Source organism: Carassius auratus, chromosome 42 (genome assembly GCF_003368295.1).
Source record: "Carassius auratus strain Wakin chromosome 42, ASM336829v1, whole genome shotgun sequence".
NCBI lineage: Eukaryota > Metazoa > Chordata > Actinopteri > Cypriniformes > Cyprinidae > Carassius > Carassius auratus.
The window spans coordinates 9,182,634-9,201,734 of NC_039284.1; the positions used below are offsets into that span (position 1 = coordinate 9,182,634).

The 19,101-nt window shown below is 40.8% G+C and overlaps 1 pseudogene across 1 annotated transcript in view; it reads left to right on the forward strand.

The window, feature by feature from the left end:
* Window positions 1-3,799: 3,799 nt before the first annotated feature.
* The window catches only part of LOC113060293 (DNA (cytosine-5)-methyltransferase 3A-like), a 50,931-nt pseudogene continuing 35,629 nt past the window's right edge, over window positions 3,800-19,101 (forward strand). Inside the window, exon 1 of the transcript XR_003278222.1 lies at window positions 3,800-3,899. The product of XR_003278222.1 is annotated as a DNA (cytosine-5)-methyltransferase 3A-like (transcript). The remainder of the gene's footprint in view (window positions 3,900-19,101) is intronic.

Genomic DNA, 19,101 nt, shown 5'->3' on the forward strand with positions numbered 1-19,101 from the left:
CTCAATGAAACAGCGTCCCACACCACGGTCTTGAGTGAGTCCCAGAGTGAGCCACACCAGGCTTGAGTGAGCAGAGGAGGGCAGCCTTGAGAATAGAGCAGCTGTCTGATTCTGCGAAGGAGTGTACCTTGGTCTTGCAGCAACCACATGTGACTACCCTGGGCTGGATGCCTCTTCGTCCACGGTGAAATACAAACCGGCGATCCACAGTGCAAAGTTGATGTATTTCCTCTGTGACCAGCATGGATCAGCTCCAGGCATGAGTAGCGGGCTTCTCTTTGAGCTTCTTCTGCTGCAAGGCTTCTTTCTTTAGAGCCCAGCAGGGAAATTATCTTCAAGCTGAAGGAGAAAAATTCTGATGAATGGCGCTCTGAGCCAACTTATATAGCAGCCGGCTACATTGCTTTTTCCCATGTAGCAAATGTTTTCTGGCCCAGATCTGGGCCAAACAATCACTTTTCCTTCGGCCCAAGTGCCCTGAAGTTGCCCAGAACAAGGGACACACATGTACCATAACCGGCCTGAATCTCAGCCAGTTAATCACCCTTAACTGGCCCTGGACTGGGCCAAAACAGGTTTTATTATTGGTGGTGCCAATTGTCAGCCTTAAGTAAACCAGAATCCTCAAATTTGAGTGACACCTGAGCCTTATATAGCCCAGACCCAAACAGAATCTTAATATTTCATATTATTGCATTGTGTATTACTATAATCACCTTTATTCATTTTGTGAGATGCCTTGTACTCACAAACTATGCCAATGAAGTACATTAAACTGAATAGAAAATCCAACTTAAAACCCATGCATTTCAGTTGCAGTCCTCTCTAGCAGAATATAATAGTAGTGTGAGGAGCAGGGCATAATTTAAGTTGTTAAATGCTGAAAACACTATCCGATCCACTCCGTCAAGATGCACGTTTCTCATTCAAAACACACATAACCAGAAACACAGCATGTTGCAATCTATGATGAGACCGGCGAGAACCAATGAGTGTTTGATATCGTTGCTATAAAACTTGTTGTAAAACTTCTTACTATAGCTACAGAGGAAGGAGATACATATCCGATACCGATGAATGCGCTTTGAATTTGGTTCTGTTCCTCACTCCAAGAAAAAGAAAAACATGGGGAACAGGTACCAGAATGTAACACAACACAGGGAGACCAGGAGGGAGGAGGACAGGTGGAGGCTCAGGGGGAGGGATGGAGGGCCAGACTAACAGAGGGGAACAGGGACAGGAGTGAAGACACAAAACAAACAATACCAGGGCGGAGCAGAAGACCACCACGTCCCTGTGGTCGATGTCAGAGTCCCCCAGGGCGGAGCAGAAGGACACCACATCCTTGTGGTCGACGTCAGAGTCCCCCAGGGTGGAGCAGAAGACCACCACTGCCGTGTGGTCAAGGGGGAAGCCCTCCAGGGCGGATCAGACCTCCATGCCGCCGGACCAGCGGAACGATGAGGCTCTGGTAATCCTCTGGTGTTCTTACTGGACTCCAGAAGATCGGTGCTGGCCTGACTCTGTTCGTGAAGATCAATGGTGACTTGACACAGTCCTTGAAGATCACCAGTGACTTGACTTGACTCTGAAAGGTCAACGGTGACCAGCCTTGTCTCTGGAAAATCCATGTTACCTAGCCCTGACTCTGCAAGGTCATCAGTGACTAGCCCTGACTCTGGAAGGTCATCGTTGACTAGCCCTGACTAGTCCTGATTCTGAAGGGTCCACGAACACCTGACTCGATTCTGAAGGGTCCTCGACTCTGGAGAGTTCACTGGAACCTGACTCGACTCTGGAGGGTCCACCGGAACCTGACTCGACTCTGGAGGGTCCACCGGAACCTGACTCGACTATGGAGGGTCCACTGGAACCTGACTCGACTCTGGAGGGTCCACTGGAACCTGACTCGACTCTGGAGGGTCCACTGGAACCTGACTCGACTCTGGAGGGTCAACAGGAACAAGCACTGACTCTGGATGGTCAACGGTAACTAACCCTGACTCTGGAAGGTCGACAGTGACTAACCCTGACTCAGAAGGGTCCATGAACACCTGACTCGACTCAAGAGGATCAACCGGGAACTGACTCAACTCTGGAAAGTCAATGGGCACCTGACTTGACTTTGGACTGCCTGTGGAGACGTGAGAGATTTCGGCTTCGGGCACCGCCTCTGGAACGGCCTCGGGCACCGCCTCGGTAACGGCCTCGGGAGCAGCATCGGGCACCGCATTGGGAACGGCCTCGGGAGCACAGCCTCGGCCTCCGGAACAGCATCAGGCACCGCCTCGGCCTCCAGAACAGCAACGGACACTGCCTCGGCAACGGGCACCACCTCGGCCTCCAGAACAGCAACAGACACTGCCTCGGTATCGGGCACCGCCTCGGCCTCCAGAACAGCAATGGACACTGCCTCGGCATCGGGCACCACCTCGGCCTCCGGAACAGCATCGGGCATCACCTCGGGAACGGCCTCGGGCACCGCCTCGGCCTCCAGAACAGCATCGGGCACAACCTCTGGGCTGGCGGCCATCTTGTGCTGTACCTCTAAGCTGGCGGACTTCTTGTACTGTGGCTCTAAGCTGGCAGCCATCTTGTGCTGTGGCGCTGGGCTGGCGGCCATCTTGTGCTGTGGCTCTGAGCTGGCGGCCATCTTGTGCTGTGGCACTGGGCTGGCGGCCATCTTGTGCTGAGGCGCTGGCTCAGCTGCCATGACGTGAACCGTCTTGGGAATATCTAGGATCTGAGATAACATCTCGAAGTAATCGAGATAGGTGTCAGCGGCCATCTTGGGCGTTGGTGCTGAGCTGGCAGCCATCTTGCACTGTGGTGTGAGGCTGGCTTCCATCTTGCCTCGTGGTGCGGGGTTGGTGGTCATGCACAGCAGCGGCGCTGGGTTGGCGGCCATCTTGTGCTGAGGCGCTGGACCTGCGGCCATCATGGGCAGTGTCGCTGGCTTTCTTCTTCTGCCCTGGTGAGACAGCGGCTCTGGTCCCTCCCACGTGAGCCCCGAGAGCGATGCTGAGCTTCCTCTCGCCCACCTCCTCCTCGACGACCTCCCCTGGTCCCGCAAAACACGACCAGGTGGGTTCCCTCAAACCAATCGCTTCTCTGCCGCTCGGTGGCTGTGGAGGAAGCGTTAAGCGACATACCGCTGGATCTCTGCGTGACGGAGTCCTTCTGTCACGTTCGGTGATACAAGGAACATGGGAGAGATCCAAATGCAGGTAAGAGGTTTATTGAGGGGCAATCCAAAAGGGTAAACAGTCCAGGCAGGGTCAAAACCAGAAAATCCAATAAACATAAAAACAAAACAAGAACACACGGGAAGAGCAGACTCTGGAAGGTATCACACATAAGACAAGGACTCTGTGATACAGACTCAGACAGACCGGGTATAAATACACAGAAGGATAATGGGTAAACTTGAGACAGGTGGGGAACAATCAATTAACTAAAACAAGGAGGAAGGTGACCAAATAAGGGAACAGGAAGTGATAAGGTGACAGACACCGTGGGAACGGAGGACACCAAGTGGAAACCCAGGGAACACAACCCAGACACTGTGACAGTTTTGACTTGCCATTTCAAAGACTACATTTTAACAGTACTACACTTCATTAAAATGTATGTGATCATTTAACCATTATCATGCAATATTGTATTTATCTTGTTTATCATGGGTCACATAATATGCAGCCAGTTCATAGCCTGATTTGGGCCACATATCACCTGACTGATCAGGGCCACACTCCTCCCACCAACAATCAGCCCTCATATTGTTTGCCTGATATACACCATGCCATCATTGCCACAATTGGCCCAGTTCTGGCTGAAAGGGAACATGCCATTGCCGACAGGAGGCCAGGAGTGCCAACATGAGGCAACATTTGGGTCAAGTAATACAGGTCCTTCTCAAAAAATTAGCATATTGTGATAAAGTTCATTATTTTCCATAATGTAATGATAAAAAATTAAACTTTCATATATTTTAGATTCAGTGCACACCAACTGAAATATTTCAGGTCTTTTATTGTTTTAATACTGATGATTTTGGCCTACAGCTCATGAAAATCCAAAATTCCTATCTCAAAAAATTAGCATATTTCATCCGACCAATAAAAGAAAAGTGTTTTTAATACAAAAAAAGTCAACCTTCAAATAATTATGTACAGTTATGAACTCAATACTTGGTCAGGAATCCTTTTGCAGAAATGACTGCTTCAATGCGGTGTGGCATGGAGGCAATCAGCCTGTGGCACTGCTGAGGTGTTATGGAGGCCCAGGATGCTTCGATAGCGGCCTTAAGCTCATCCAGAGTGTTGGGTCTTGCGTCTCTCAACTTTCTCTTCACAATATCCCACAGATTCTCTATGGGGTTCAGGTCAGGAGAGTTGGCAGGCCAATTGAGCACAGTAATACCATGGTGAGTAAACCATTTACCAGTGGTTTCGGCACTGTGAGCAGGTGCCAGGTCGTGCTGAAAAACGAGATCTTCATCTCCATAAAGCTTTTCAGCAGATGGAAGCATGAAGTGCTCCAAAATCTCCTGATAACTAGCTGCATTGACCCTGTCCTTGATAAAACACAGTGGACCAACACCAGCAGCTGACATGGCACCCCAGACCATCACTGACTGTGGGTACTTGAGTCTGGACCTCAGGCATTTTGGCATTTCCTTCTCCCCAGTCTTCCTCCAGACCCTGGCACCTTGATTTCCGAATGACATGCAAAATGTGCTTTCATCCGAAAAAAGTACTTTGGACCACTGAGCAACAGTCCAGTGCTGCTTCTCTGTAGCCCAAAGTGGCTTGACCTGGGGAATGCGGCACCTGTAGCCCATTTCCTGCACACGCCTGTGCACGGTGGCTCTGGATGTTTCTACTCCAGACTCAGTCCACTGCTTCCGCAGGTCCCCCAAGGTCTGGAATCGGTCTTTCTCCACAATCTTCCTCAGGGTCCGGTCACCTCTTCTCGTCGTGCAGCGTTTTTTGCCACACTTTTTCCTTCCCACAAACTTCCCACTGAGGTGCCTTGATACAGCACTCTGGGAAAAGCCTATTCATTCAGAAATGTCTTTCTGTGTCTTACCCTCTCGTTTGAGGATGTCAATGATGGCCTTCTGGACAGCAGTCAGGTCGGCGGTCTTACCAATGATTGCGGTATTGAGTTATGAATCAGGCCTTAAAAGCCTCAGGAATCTTATGCAGGTGTTTAGAGCTAATTAGTTGATTCAGATGATTAGGTTGATAGCTCGTTTAGAGAACCTTTTCATGATATGCTAATTTTTTGAGATAGGAATTTTGGGTTTTCATGAGCTGTATGCCAAAATCATCAGTATTAAAACAATAAAAGACCTGAAATATTTCAGTTGGTGTGCAAAGAATCTAAAATATATGAAAGTTGAATTTTTATAATTACATTATGGAAAATAATGAACTCTATCACAATATGCTAATTTTTTTAGAAGGACCTGTATATTTCAAGCCAAGTTTGCTATGTGGATTGTAGGTTGAAGTGCCATTTGTTTGTGTAGCTACACGAATGTGAACAAATCAGGCTTCAGAATCGGAGTAAGCAGGAGTTTACCCCATAAGCGTACAACGCAACAGGAGAGACCATACGAAAAATAACTTACTTAGTCCAGCTCAAAACAGATCTCAAACATGATGTGACGTTACACTTTAATTGTAGCTTTAACAAAATTAATCATACCATATACATTCCTTATAGCCAAACTAATTGTTCTATGTTAATTAGGTTATAATGAATTCAAGACTGTTATTTTGCATCAATAAAAAGAACATCCAATAAAAGCTTAGACTGCTGCAAATTAATGGGATTTCGTTCATTCAAAATACACAATAGTCATGTCATGTGACATGGAAACACACTGCTAAATGAGAATTTCAGTTCACACACCAGTTTATTAAGAGCAAATGGGTTATCTGTTGATAAGCTGGTGGGGTATCTGACCTTTCATTGTGCATGCATCAGCAGCATGGAGGGGAAAGTTGCCTACTATCACTGGTTCAGTGCAGATTCAGTTTTCTTAACAGCAAGCAAGTATTTAGTGTTACAGTTTGAAAGAGCAACTGCTTAGAGCATAGCCAGCATTGTTTTGCATATATTGCATATAATGCAGGACTAGAGTAAAAAAAGTCTCTGCGGTCTACTTTTTTTTCTGAGCTTTGCTCCTTTAGTGTTTATTGTATTTAAATGCTGCAGTATTCCCAGTATTCTTCAGAAATATGTATAGAACATTTCTGTAGCTCTAGAGCAGGGCTGCTCAAACTCGGTCCTGGAAGGCCGATGTCCTGCAGCGTTTAGCTCCAACCGCATCAACACACCTGCCTGGAGGTTTCTAGTATGCCTAGTAAGAGCTTGATTAGCTGGTTCAGGTGTGTCTAATTGGTGTTGGATCTAAACTCTCCAGGACAGAGTTTGGGCACCCCTTCTCTAGAGCATGGCACTAACAACGCAGAGGTCATGGGTATAATTAACAGAGAAAGCAAGAACTGATAAGTAAGGGACCATGTACATCAAGCCGGTTGTTATCACAGAATAACCCCTGCCAGGGTGATCAGGACCCCAATGCAAATCGGATCAAAACATTTAAATACATTTGAAATATTTGAACGCAAAGCTTCCATGAAGAAAGCAGTTGCTAGCAAGCAGGAAGTTCAAACTAGATGGATATTTAAGGGATATGGTGCAGCCATACCATTTATTACACAACATTTCACCAAATAATAATGCAGACAAAAAGATATTGATTTAAGACAAAAATGTTTTAAAATCTTGCCAGTATGTTAGTTATTTTAGGGCACTTTCACACTAGCATGTTTGGTGTGCACCTGGGTTTGATTGACATCAGTGTTTGGTAAGTTTGGCTAGTGTGAAAGCTGTCATGCGAACACATACATTAAACCCATATGTCGTTTACTCTGCTGCACATAGCAGCACCAAATTAATAAAAAAAAAAAACACAATATAATGACCCACATTCACGTTAATGATGATGTAAGATGACTTCAGATGCACTGGGGTTTGATAGAATCAAGAGTGTGAAACCAGAACAAAGCTGCGGGGGGTGCCGGTGTTACGGCATGGTGACCGTGTTATCTGGTGACCTTCTTCAAGTTTCAGGTCCTCCGCTCCAGATGTGATGGAACGACCACAGCAGATTTGCTGATTCTGAAAGCACAAACTGACATGATATTAAGCTGTTTAAGCTCGTTGCCAGTAACGAAAAAGCATGGAAAATAATAGTTTAAAACCTAGTCTCTCGTAGCCAGACCTTCGGACTGGCTGAAGATCTGGAATCCATGGCAGCTTTCATTTTGGCCGTTTGACTGTCAATGGGTTTGGGTTGGGTGCCCCAGTATCTTTTTTTCCAGGCGGAACGTTAAAGAACCCTACACACGTATCCCAGAAATTCTGTATAATTTAACCAATCCGATGATGACTTTGAAACTCCTTAAGTGTTTCCACTTTTGTGCGCCATATGCATCAGACATTTAGCCAATGGTCCATGGGCGTGACGCCTGTGGCTGAAACTATTTAAAACTGTAACATCGGGAACAATCGCACTCAGGTTCAAACCAGAGCAAACCAGCCCAGTGTGAAAGCCACATTTTAACCCATTACAGTGTACAAAACAATTGTCGCAAAATGGCAGCAGCTGCATTTGTATGAAACGAGAGAGCAGGTCTGCAATACCAGGATGACATAAATAACTGTACACATAGTATTGAATCAAGTTTTAATATTTACTAGCTAACCATATGCAAAGCACTCTAGCAAGCAAATGTATAGTGCCGACTTCTGTTACCCGGATGAGCCTGTGTTATCAGATTTTACTGCTTGTTATCAAGGCTTTTCAATCTCATAATTGAAATAAAAAATGTAACACAGTTTGTAGTTCAGGAAGAAGACGGCGGGAACCTGCGAACATTTAAACAAAACTTTAATCAAATAAAATGACTGATGAGTGGCGCAGGTGTTGCGCATTAGCATTTACTCCACAGGCCTCACTCCGTTCCCACAGCTCTTGGCCCCACCCCTCTTTTCACTTACCTCCATCAGCCCTCGCAGGCTGGGGGGTACCCACGAGACTGAGCTATACTAATTTAATAAAATCGCAATATAATTGGTATAAAATAATATTTATTGTTGGTTTCCTGCAGCTGTATCCCTTCTAGCTACAACCACGAATATAACACATAATTACTGTATTTGCAGTAGTGTAAGGGTAAGTTTAGGGTTGTGGTAGGTGTAGACATTAATAAACCATATCTTTACAGTAGCATTTTTCGAACTGTCGAACTGTACTAACCACTGTTTTAGTGGGAGGTAGGAAAATATGACAGGGTAGGAAAATCGACCGAACACCGATTCCCAGACACACTACAGCTCGGCCCTCCACCAGCTGGGTGAACTCTTCCACATTGCCTGGCTTCAGCCATGGATAGCCCTCGGTGGACGGCTCGACACTCCTCCGCCACACAGCGGACAGCAGCGGCTCCTCCGGGTTCAGGCAGCTGGCAGGAGTCCCTCGTTCCCTGCTCCTCACCATCAATGGCGGATGGCAGCAAGTTCATCTGCCTCCCGGTAACTCACTCCAGCCCACCACTTTGAACTTCACTGATGGCAGACTGCTCCGCCAAGCTCGATGGCAGCATGGATTCATCATCCTTACAGTGGCGAGGGATCTCTTGCAGTGTGTCCCTTCCTCCTCCCGGGTTTTATATATATATATATATATATATATATATATATATATATATATATATATATATATATATATAGTCTCCTGTAATGGCCTCCTGTATTTCCTCAGTATCCCTGATTGTTGTTTGTTTTCAATTATTGTTATGCTGTGCTACTCAGTTAATGCATTAGCGCTCCCTCTCTTTCCCTTTGGTGTGCTTTCATGTAAGTTTGCACAAGATTTTAAATAGTGGGCGAGATTCTTTAAATTATACACATACAGACATGTGCTCAGAGAGACAAGTCCTCTGGCTTCTCCTGTGTACCCTAGTCAACATTTGAAGTGGATCAAAACCTTTCATCAGAGTTGTCCTAAAACCTAAATCCAAAAGGAGTTCTTGTCTTAGGACAACTTTGATTCACTTTTTTTTTTATCCACTTCAAATGTTCTACTGTATATCTCTTCAGTGCACATCCCAGATGCTGTCCTTCCCTTAATGTTAAAAGAACATTGCAAGTGCTCAGAATCATGAATTATTCCCAGGCCAATGGTCTTCATCTTTGACAGACATCAAAAACTGATACTTCACTTCATGGAGAGTGAAGGTCTGCATGAGTGATCTGACAATTTAGCTTGACTTTGAAAATAAACCATACCATAGATAGATCATCTCCCCGCTGTCTGGTGCTGGTCTAGCTGCTAAATCAGCATAGCTATGCTCAGGGGTGCAGCAACCCTTTTGGGCCCTATGAAAGAAAATGAGGTTGGGCCAACTACTGCACCCATACAAGCCAACCTAGTTATCCAAAATCTTAGTCTGAAATTTAATAATACTTACCTATTACTTTTGCTTTTGAGGCACCATGTATCAGTATTTGGTCAGAAACCTACTCATAGCCATGGGAACATATTTTATCTGGGGGGTGGGGCTTCATGTTGAAGGGCGGGGCCATGGTAGGGTTAAACTAAATCTTAACAGGATTTAGGATTCTGCCATGGCTTGGGCAGAATATGCTTAACCACGCCCCTCCAACCATTAGTTTGCTGCTAGTGAGACATGACATGAGGAGTGCAAAAATTAAACCCCATCCTCTATTCAATATTCAGTTTCAGTTAGATATACATCACTATACTGATTTAGAGTCAGCAGCAAGGTCCAGTTCACGCAGAGCGACATAAAGCTTGTTATTTGTGTCAGGTTATTCACTGATATATTTTCAGACATTATTAAAGACTAGATTTAGTAAAAGTTAAAATTTAAATGTTGATTTGAAGTGTCAGTTATTATTACTGTAGTCAAATCTGGACAGAGAAAGCGGTCTGTTAGGCTACTAGCTACAGTGTGATCAGTCACACATAAGTCATCAGAATAAATATTGGCTCAGTGTGACCAGGCCAATATTTAAAAACAGAATTGAGAGTTTACATACCATAAACAGAGATGTTCTGTGGTTGAGATGAGTATCCTATTTGAAAAAAATCTGCATTACAATCAGCTACTGAAAAATGGAGATTCCACCAGCCCTATTGGCATGGTAAAACGGCTTTACAAAGCACTGACAGCGTTTCGAACCAATGGGGTTGAGCATTATCAAATTAAGTTAAGTTAAGTTTTCAGTTACAAAAGTGTGTGGGACATTAGAATCGTCCTAACAGGAATCAACAAGAATATCTGAGCTTTAGCTTAACATTAGAAGTCATCTTTAATTTGGCAAACTTTTTTTTTAACTTCTCAAACAGCAGTCATGATGTTCAGATGGGTTGTCTTTTACTGCTGTTTTCAGGTCAGTAATCTGGTGGATGCAACAAGGATAGAGAGAAATAATGTTTGACGAACTAGCTGTGATTCTAAACCTTTTAAGAATTCCTTTTGGGGATTTGAGTGAAAGTCCTGAAAGGCTCTTTCCTTTTCTTAAAACTAAAGGCACTTTAGCGCATGTTGCTTCTTAGGGTCTGCAGCTCTTCCAAGAGCTATATAAATCTTGCAAATGTAGGAAATGGCTTGTTCAAGCAACTTTATTTAGGCATTGTGTTGCATACGGGCCATCTCCCTCAAATGCTCACTTCGTGTTTGGATAAACATTAAAGAAGCAGTTCACTCAAAAAGAAAAATTCTGTCTTCAGTAATTTACTTGTTCCAAACACAATCAATTACTCAACCTCATCAGTTCTCATGTGTCAAACATGCATGTTTGAGCATACCATGAGCAATAAATGAATAAAAACCAATAAATCTCTTCATCATGATAAAAGTTATTTTGTCTTATCAGAAAAACTTAGATTAAGCTGATTGATTGAAATGGATTACTTTTTGAAGCTTTAGTGTATGGGGAACATTTAGCGGAGGGACAGATTTTATATCTTATTTTCATGTGTCAGTCAGTTTTGTGACACCAATGAAATAATGGGTTTCATTAATGGGTAACTATGTGCTATCAGTTCTATAGAAAAGAGCAATTGTGGAGGAAATACAGTCATTCAGGTTTGACATAATTTTAAATACACAATGTAAGCTTTTAGGTTAACTATCCTGAATATGCAGATTACTCTCTACACCTCATACTACAACATACATTATAATCATGTTAAGACCACAAAATGTGCCAAAATGTGCAAATGCATTTTTGGAAGGTAACGTGAAACCATTCAGAGTTAGTGTTCTGTTTAATCCCATGGTTTAGATGCGTACAAGAAGAGTTACGTGATGTTGTTGTTGGCTGTTGTCTCCTCAGTGAATGGTAAACACACCTTTAGTTGGAGGGTATGAGGAGTTACAGCGCAGGGTAACATATTTAGAAATCTCCGGGGTCAATCCGAACACCCCCTGCCTCTCCCACTACTGGAATGATGGATGAGGGGGCACTGGAAGAAAAGGTAATGGAGGTAGAGAAAGACAATCCAGGAAAAGACAGAATTAGTAACGGCAAATGGGCATCTTGGAAGGTTACGGCTCTAAAGAAAGAATGGATCGGATGAGACAATGACAGTGTGTTGCCAAACTTAAATGAGTTTTACATCCTACATTTTTTTATTTTTTTTTTAGTCTATAATGTTAAACAAAAAGCCTCTGAATTAATTACTGTAACCACAGAAGAGCTGTTGTTTGTGGAATGGTGAGTTGTAGTGAACATGAAAAGGCATTTGCAAAATTCCTGAGTGAAACCCGGGTTCATTGAGGAAAAAACATACAAAAAAACCTGACATTTCTGTATAATTACATGCCTCTTACTTGTTTTGTGACCACTTCAAAGTGGAACAGATGGATGTGAATCTGGCAAAGTTTTGTTTTACGTTGATCGTTGCATGTATTGCAGCAGTTCAGAGATGAAATGTCCAGTGAGTTAAGTTAATCGCATTTCAAAAATAAAGTACTACCTACAATAAATTCTAATAACCATTTAGCCATTTTAGCTTGGGAATGGGCCTCTACATATACGTTCTTACGAATTTGCATGATATGTTTTGTTTTATTCGGAGAAATCGAAATTTGACTCAATTTCAAAAGCACATTCTTTCCCCAACTTGTATGACCTTGAATCCACCATTTTCCTGGAGGAAACAATGATTTTTCAGTTATGTTAAGAAATGGAAATGTGTGTGTGCATATTTCAAGATAACTGCTTACGAGGCCATTAGACTGTTCTGTGCATTGACAGCTGTGGTATTTTTATAGCTCTGGAATTTCAGTCCTTTCTTAGAATGATTGTAAGGTAAGGCACATTCACAATTACTTCTCCAACACTCCAAACCCCACCTCAACATTCTGGATTCGCCAGCTCTCCGCTCATGTGTGCCTGTAGAAATCACAATCACAAAACCAGCCAAACTACTGAATTGAATTGCATTCAGTATGTAATAGATGACACTTATAAAAGTAATACCCACCATTCTTCAAGACACATCATTTAGACTCATTAAATTGAATTTTTTCTTGAAAATAGTATAGAGGTTTTTTAAAAAAAATCATATCAATGAAAAATTAAAATTTTAAAATACAGTCCAATCATCTTTAAAAAAAATGTATGAAACCAAAATGAATACAGGAAGGACATATCTGTAAGATCTTGACAGTTGTGTTTATGGATTATCAAATTATTTTTCCTATGTGCACTGTAAAAACGACTCCAAAAGTATTTTTAATTTCAAAATTCAATGTGTCTTTTTATTGGGGCTAATCATAATGCCCATAAACTTAATGGATAATATCCTGGCAGAAAATAAGCATTCATTCATTTTTATTTTGTTTTAACAGCGTGGACACATTTTTCTCTGGCAAATAATTGAGCAATGTTAATGAAAATAATAATAATGAAAATGTTCAGTATCATTCACATGGCTTTACTTACAGTGAGATTTTCAGTTGAATTGTTGTAGTGGTGGATCATACACAAATACTCTTGGAAAGTGTCTGAGTGAACCTCATCGGAGACGTGTACACTCCTTGTAAATCTCACTATCACTGTAAAACCGCCTCAGTTTGTTAATTAACTAATTGAACATGCAAGACCGTTGATTAAACCACACCACTCTTTCAAATACACACTTCCTCCTGCAGAGCCAGGAGGGACATTCGTCAGGCAGTTCTCCTATTATCTCAGTGCCAAAAAGACAGACAGACCCCAGGTGCTGGGAGCAGGCCAATTCATTCTGTTCTCCTTCCAATCATGCTTTATGACAGCTCTTCTGGGAGACTTGCCATCTTATCAGCCTGTTGTTACTGGGGGCTCTGATGGTGAAGCAAATAATGTGAGTGAGAGTGCTTCTTTCAGTAATGTCCACCTCCAGCACTTTGAGGATTACAAGTACATTATGAGAAATAATGAGTTGAACACATATCACACACGTAAATGCCATCACATTTACATTAAACGCTCTTCTTCCAATAACACATAATGAGGCTGAGGTCATCAAGAAAGATGTTTTCATCGCAAACAGAGCAACTGCAAAGAAGATGTGTTAAACATGATGAGCATTCATCCATTATTGATTGTTTCATTGGAATTTCTTACAGTCTCAAAATAAGATTAAGTACAGACTTTATAATGAGAATGATACTTATTATTCAGATTTGCTGGGTTCTGAGTCAACGTGAAATCTTGATCCAATTTATTTCTGAATGCTAATTCCTGATCTTACTGTGCAAGATTCATAAGTGCATATTATTATGAAGGACAAATAGTCTGTAATAAAGTTTTAAGTTATATTTTACAACTTAAAACAATTTTGTACTTGTGAAAAATATACATGACTAATGTGCTTGCAGCTCTGTACAAATCTTTTTATTCTGATTTGTGTTTGTTATAAAGTCTAACCCTCAGTGTTACAGTATGTGGTTTATTCACGTTTACACACATCTTTTTGTTCTGAAATCTGAAATGATTTTCAGGGAAGTGAAGAGGAAGTTAAAGGGATAGTTAATCCCTAAATGAAAATGACCCTTATGAATTAATCTCTCTCAAGCCATCCTGTATATGACTTTTTTGTTTCAGATGAATACAACTAACTGTCATACTTATATTAAAAAGTGATTGGCGTTCCAGCGGATGACGTAGGACGTAAGTGAAGCGTAACCTCCAGTGAAAAACAAAAACAAAACACAAGTCATGAATTAGAAGTAAAAAACAAGGATTTGTAAAGAAAATTGTCACAGGATTTTGATATAAGCCAAGAGGAAACTGGTTTTTCTGTGCTGTAAACAAAACTCTCTCACGCAACTAACCAAAGTTTACAAACTCACACGTCATCCTCTGGAACACCTCTCTCTAGTGAGCATGCATTCAACACAAAGCAGAAACTAAAATTTTATATATGCACACACAAGATTTTTAAACAAGTCAGGCATTACACAGTTAATGAAACTGTCATGTGTCTATGAATCAGAACCTGCCTGAGTCAGCACCAAAAGCGCTGTGTACTTCTTCCCTGGTCCATGTCACAGAAAACAGTGATGTGATCTCCGTCTGCTCACAAAATTATGCATGTTCACTGGGCAAAACCCATCAAATGAACAGTCTGTTTCCCGGCTGTCCATTTTCCCCAGTGTAATTGCAGAAGAAGGACCTTACCTACCATTGCAAAGGAAATATGAACAAGACTGCTTGTATACGTTCTCAAAACAAACTACTCAGCCTTCAGCGGTGACATCTGTCCAATGTTTTTACCCATCATATTGTATAATAAATCCAGCCAGCGCTGACACTAATATCTAAAGGATAATGGAAAGCTTACATTGAGCCCATAGGATGCAAGGGAGGGTTTGTATTCATTGCTTTTCCTGCATTTTATTTTCACCAGTCCTGAGATTCCAGCTGATCTATTCTTGCTGGTAATGTCTTTGGGGTTTATAAATTTCCATTGCTAATCAATGTGCCTTCTTAGCTTGATGACGGACTGGTTAATCTAATATTGAACCCTGTATTCTCCTGGCTTTATCCCTGACAATTATATCAATAGTTTTTTATCCTCTTCTTTGATTTGCTTACCTCCCCATGTCACTAATTGTTTTCTCTTATAACCTTCTATGGCTTTTCATGCTATTTCTTTTTAAATCTGGGACATGCTCATGTATGAAACATGCCATTCTTCAATGACACACTTTTCACAACCCCATCTCGCTGCCTCCCTTATTGATCGTTTCTTCCCTCAAGCAATGCATGTCTCAGCGCAACACACAGCATCTCTCCGGTTCACGATGGGGATCATTTAACTCGTTTGTCATTGGCCGGTCTGCAGGCATGCTGGGAATAGTGAGGAATGGATGCGTGCAGTTTAATCCATCACAAAAGCATGACCTGTTATGAAATTGACACTTATTGACCTTTATTCTCGTCCTTCACAGAAAGATCAGGTCGTAATTGATGGCCGGTTATTATTGATTTCTGTCATGCCTGGAATTAGGATTTTGGATTGATGACGTGGTTCTGCCATTTCATATATTCTTAACTTTGTAGTATATACTCACATTATGTTTGTCCTCTAAAAGCTTCCTTGTGTCTGCACAGTACATTAAGAGGATTGATGTATCCGTCATGTTATTGTACTCCAGTCGATTTCCGGGTCACAGAGTGGAGGATGGAGGAGCAGGGAACAGAAGAAGTGTCAATCAAAATACAGAGTGGATTTTTGTGTGTGTGTGTGTGTTGCACCTATACATTAATCAAGAACTATTTTTTCCTGTGTTTATGCAAATTTCAGTATTTTTTGACTGTATATATATATATATATATATATATATATATATATATATATATATATATATATATATATATATATAGCTATGTATATATATATATATATATATATATATATATATACAGTCAAAAAATACTGAAATTTGCATAAATTCATAAAATAAAATTGGGGTCATTTTAACTTATATTTGAAAACGCAACATGCACCTCCCATTTTCATGTTTTGTATTGCAATTGTTCAAAGTATAAATTCATTTCAGTTGAGACGCCTTGTGTTTCTGTGCTTCATAATGAGAGTTCATGCATAATTATGTATTATAACATTCTGCTGAACATAAACCAGCATAGATCTTCTCAGCGATTTAGAAGAAAGTACCTTGTGATGAAGCCTGATAAACATTGTTTTGTTCAAAATCTATAAGATAATATTATTTTGCTTTGAGTGCAGAACATCACGGGGAGTGATAAATTGAAAGTACAAAAAAAAAAAAAAAAAACTAAACAAATTTTGTCAAATAATGTGTTATAAATAAAACGTTTCAATGTCATTGTCAAACAGTGATACCAGCCGATAGTTTCAGAAGGATAAAATGTCTCTTTTGCCTCTTTCGTCTCAATGTGTTCTCACTGTAGAAACAACATCTAGAAACACATCTGGTGCAGAATAAGATGTGGACTGAGAACTGCCCAAGTGTGAAATGCCCAATCAAAACTGAGCACATTTTGTGCCATAAGCATTACATTGCTGCCCTCCAGTGGGTATCAACAGCAGTGAAGTGGTGGTCCTGAAACAAACACAGACTTCTCACTCCAAACCTGGGGTGATATTTATCAAAAGACAGAACAAACCCACAGGAACAAATACATGTAAATTAAATTGCAGCCTGATGCTGACTGAAGATCATAAATGTTGAACATTTGTTGAATGTTGACAAATGTTGAATTTCCTAATTAGTATTGCATAACTAGCACTTGTCTTGTCTTTTTGGGATTGTTTGCTTTTATAATGAGCTTCAAAGCATTACCATCATTCTAAAGTAGACAGTAACTACATAACAGATGCATAAGGGTTTCCACATATCCACTCCTGATTAGACATTAATTCTTTGACATATTATTTGTTCAAAATTTTAGAGATATATTTTTAAGAGCCACATCTTTTATTTTCCTTAAAAGGTTATGTAGATTGGGGTCCCTGACATTTTAACCTGGATTAATGGTAGAGGCTACAAAAAAAAATCTGTCTCTTTCTCTCAGCTAAAAGCTTTTTTGGAGAGGTTCGGAGTGTGTTGAATTCAGCAAGAAATGTTTTATCCTTACAGAAAATGTAAATAACTTGTAATGAACGTACCATATATTCAGTTGTAAACATTAGTCCAATTACAAATTATTTTATTTACAATGAAGATATCAAATAGGGATTTTCTCAGAAGAGGGGTTGACTAATACATAGATCTATTGATGAAAGTGACAGTGAATAAAAGTCATGGCTAAACAACAGGAAGATAAAATCCTGTGGCACAGTGTTTATGTATTTTGTAATATCTAACATTCCTGAATTTGTGATTAAAGGTAAACTATACAACTTTTGGCTTTCTAGTTGATGTATAAACATTTCCTGCAAAATCAAATTTGATACCTCAAATTATTAACTGTTATTAAAAGAGTAAGTTCTATTGAAGTTCACCGGTATCTAAGTTTTATATTTAGGTAAGCTGACACTTCTTCCAGCGGAGCCCCACTGGACAGTTGAGTTATGTAACTTCATTACCCGTCTTCACAGCTCATCCCCACCTGGTGGCCTGCTACAGTCATCAGCCAAAGCCTAAACCCTGGGGCTCCATAAACCCATCAGTTAGGTTGGGAAAGTCCTTCACCGGAGTTTCTCTTCAGTTGTTTGAGGAAACAGGAGCACCAGAAGCTCACTGCCGTCATACTGTATGAACGGATGGATACTGAACCAAATTAAGTTGATTATATGTAAATTCTCCTAAACCAGTTGTTCTCAACTGTTCTGCTTTCAAGACCCAGACTGTACAGTACTGGACTCTGGACAAGTGGCATCCCAACAAAAGAGCAAAAACTGTTGAATTGAATAAAATATCACTATAAATTGCAAAGGCCGCAACAATACATTTTTCAAAGTTGTATGGTCTCTGCTATCAGTAATTCACCATACATATCAAGTGGATGACACATATGGTTTTCATTTTTTTTTTTTTTTTTTTTGCAGTTGGATATTTAATCTGGGTCTTATGTTCTTTGAGTAGATCATGGTTTTAGTTCAGGGTGAGGCAGTTCAGTCAACCATCTGACCCTATTAGTACAGAACAGAAATTAATTTTTGGATCGCTACTGATCAGTTGAAAACTTTAGACCTAAACACACTTTAAATTTAGTGAGTCTATTGTTATTAAAAGCCCATTCAAAATGAATTGTTACAACAATAAACCATATTTTTTTAATTAAATACTTTTTACTTATATACAATACTTTGCTGTAATGGTTACTAAGGAAACTAAGTTGTTTATATATATATATATAATTTTTGCAATTATATTCTATAAGGAAGTGGAATTTTGGCTAAAATATGCAGCTAAACTTGCAGTGGAACACAAAGATTTTTTTGATCTTAACTGATGCCTGCACCCCATGCATTTAAATCCGAGGATGCTCAGCAGCTTGCCAAAACAAAGTTAATGGGAATAAAATGATTTGTATTTCATGAGTTGGCAATTTGTCAGCTTTTTAAATCTTGAGTTTTGATTAATATATAGGCCTATATATTTTCCAGATCACGTTCAGACTAATGCTGTCAACGAATATTCTAAATTCGAATATGTATTCGAATAGTAAAAAAAAAAAAAAACGAATTTCGAATGTGAAAATTAATATTCGAATAAAAAAAAAAGGTGGGAAAAAAGGCCAGATACAGTTAGCATACCATTCGACCACTAGCAACATGAGGTCAAATCTCAAAAATGTGCACCCAAATGAGCATTCTTGTAATGAACTCCAGCTAAACAGTCAGGTCTTGACAGTTAACGTTACTTTGCATCGTCCGCCGCAAGCTCTTTGTCTGCAACACGACAAGAGCCCATAACGGATAAAATAATTTCGTTCATTTGTAAGGAAATGAGACCGATCAGTATCGCGGATGGGGCACGCTTCGGGGAGTTCTGTTAAGCAATGGATCCG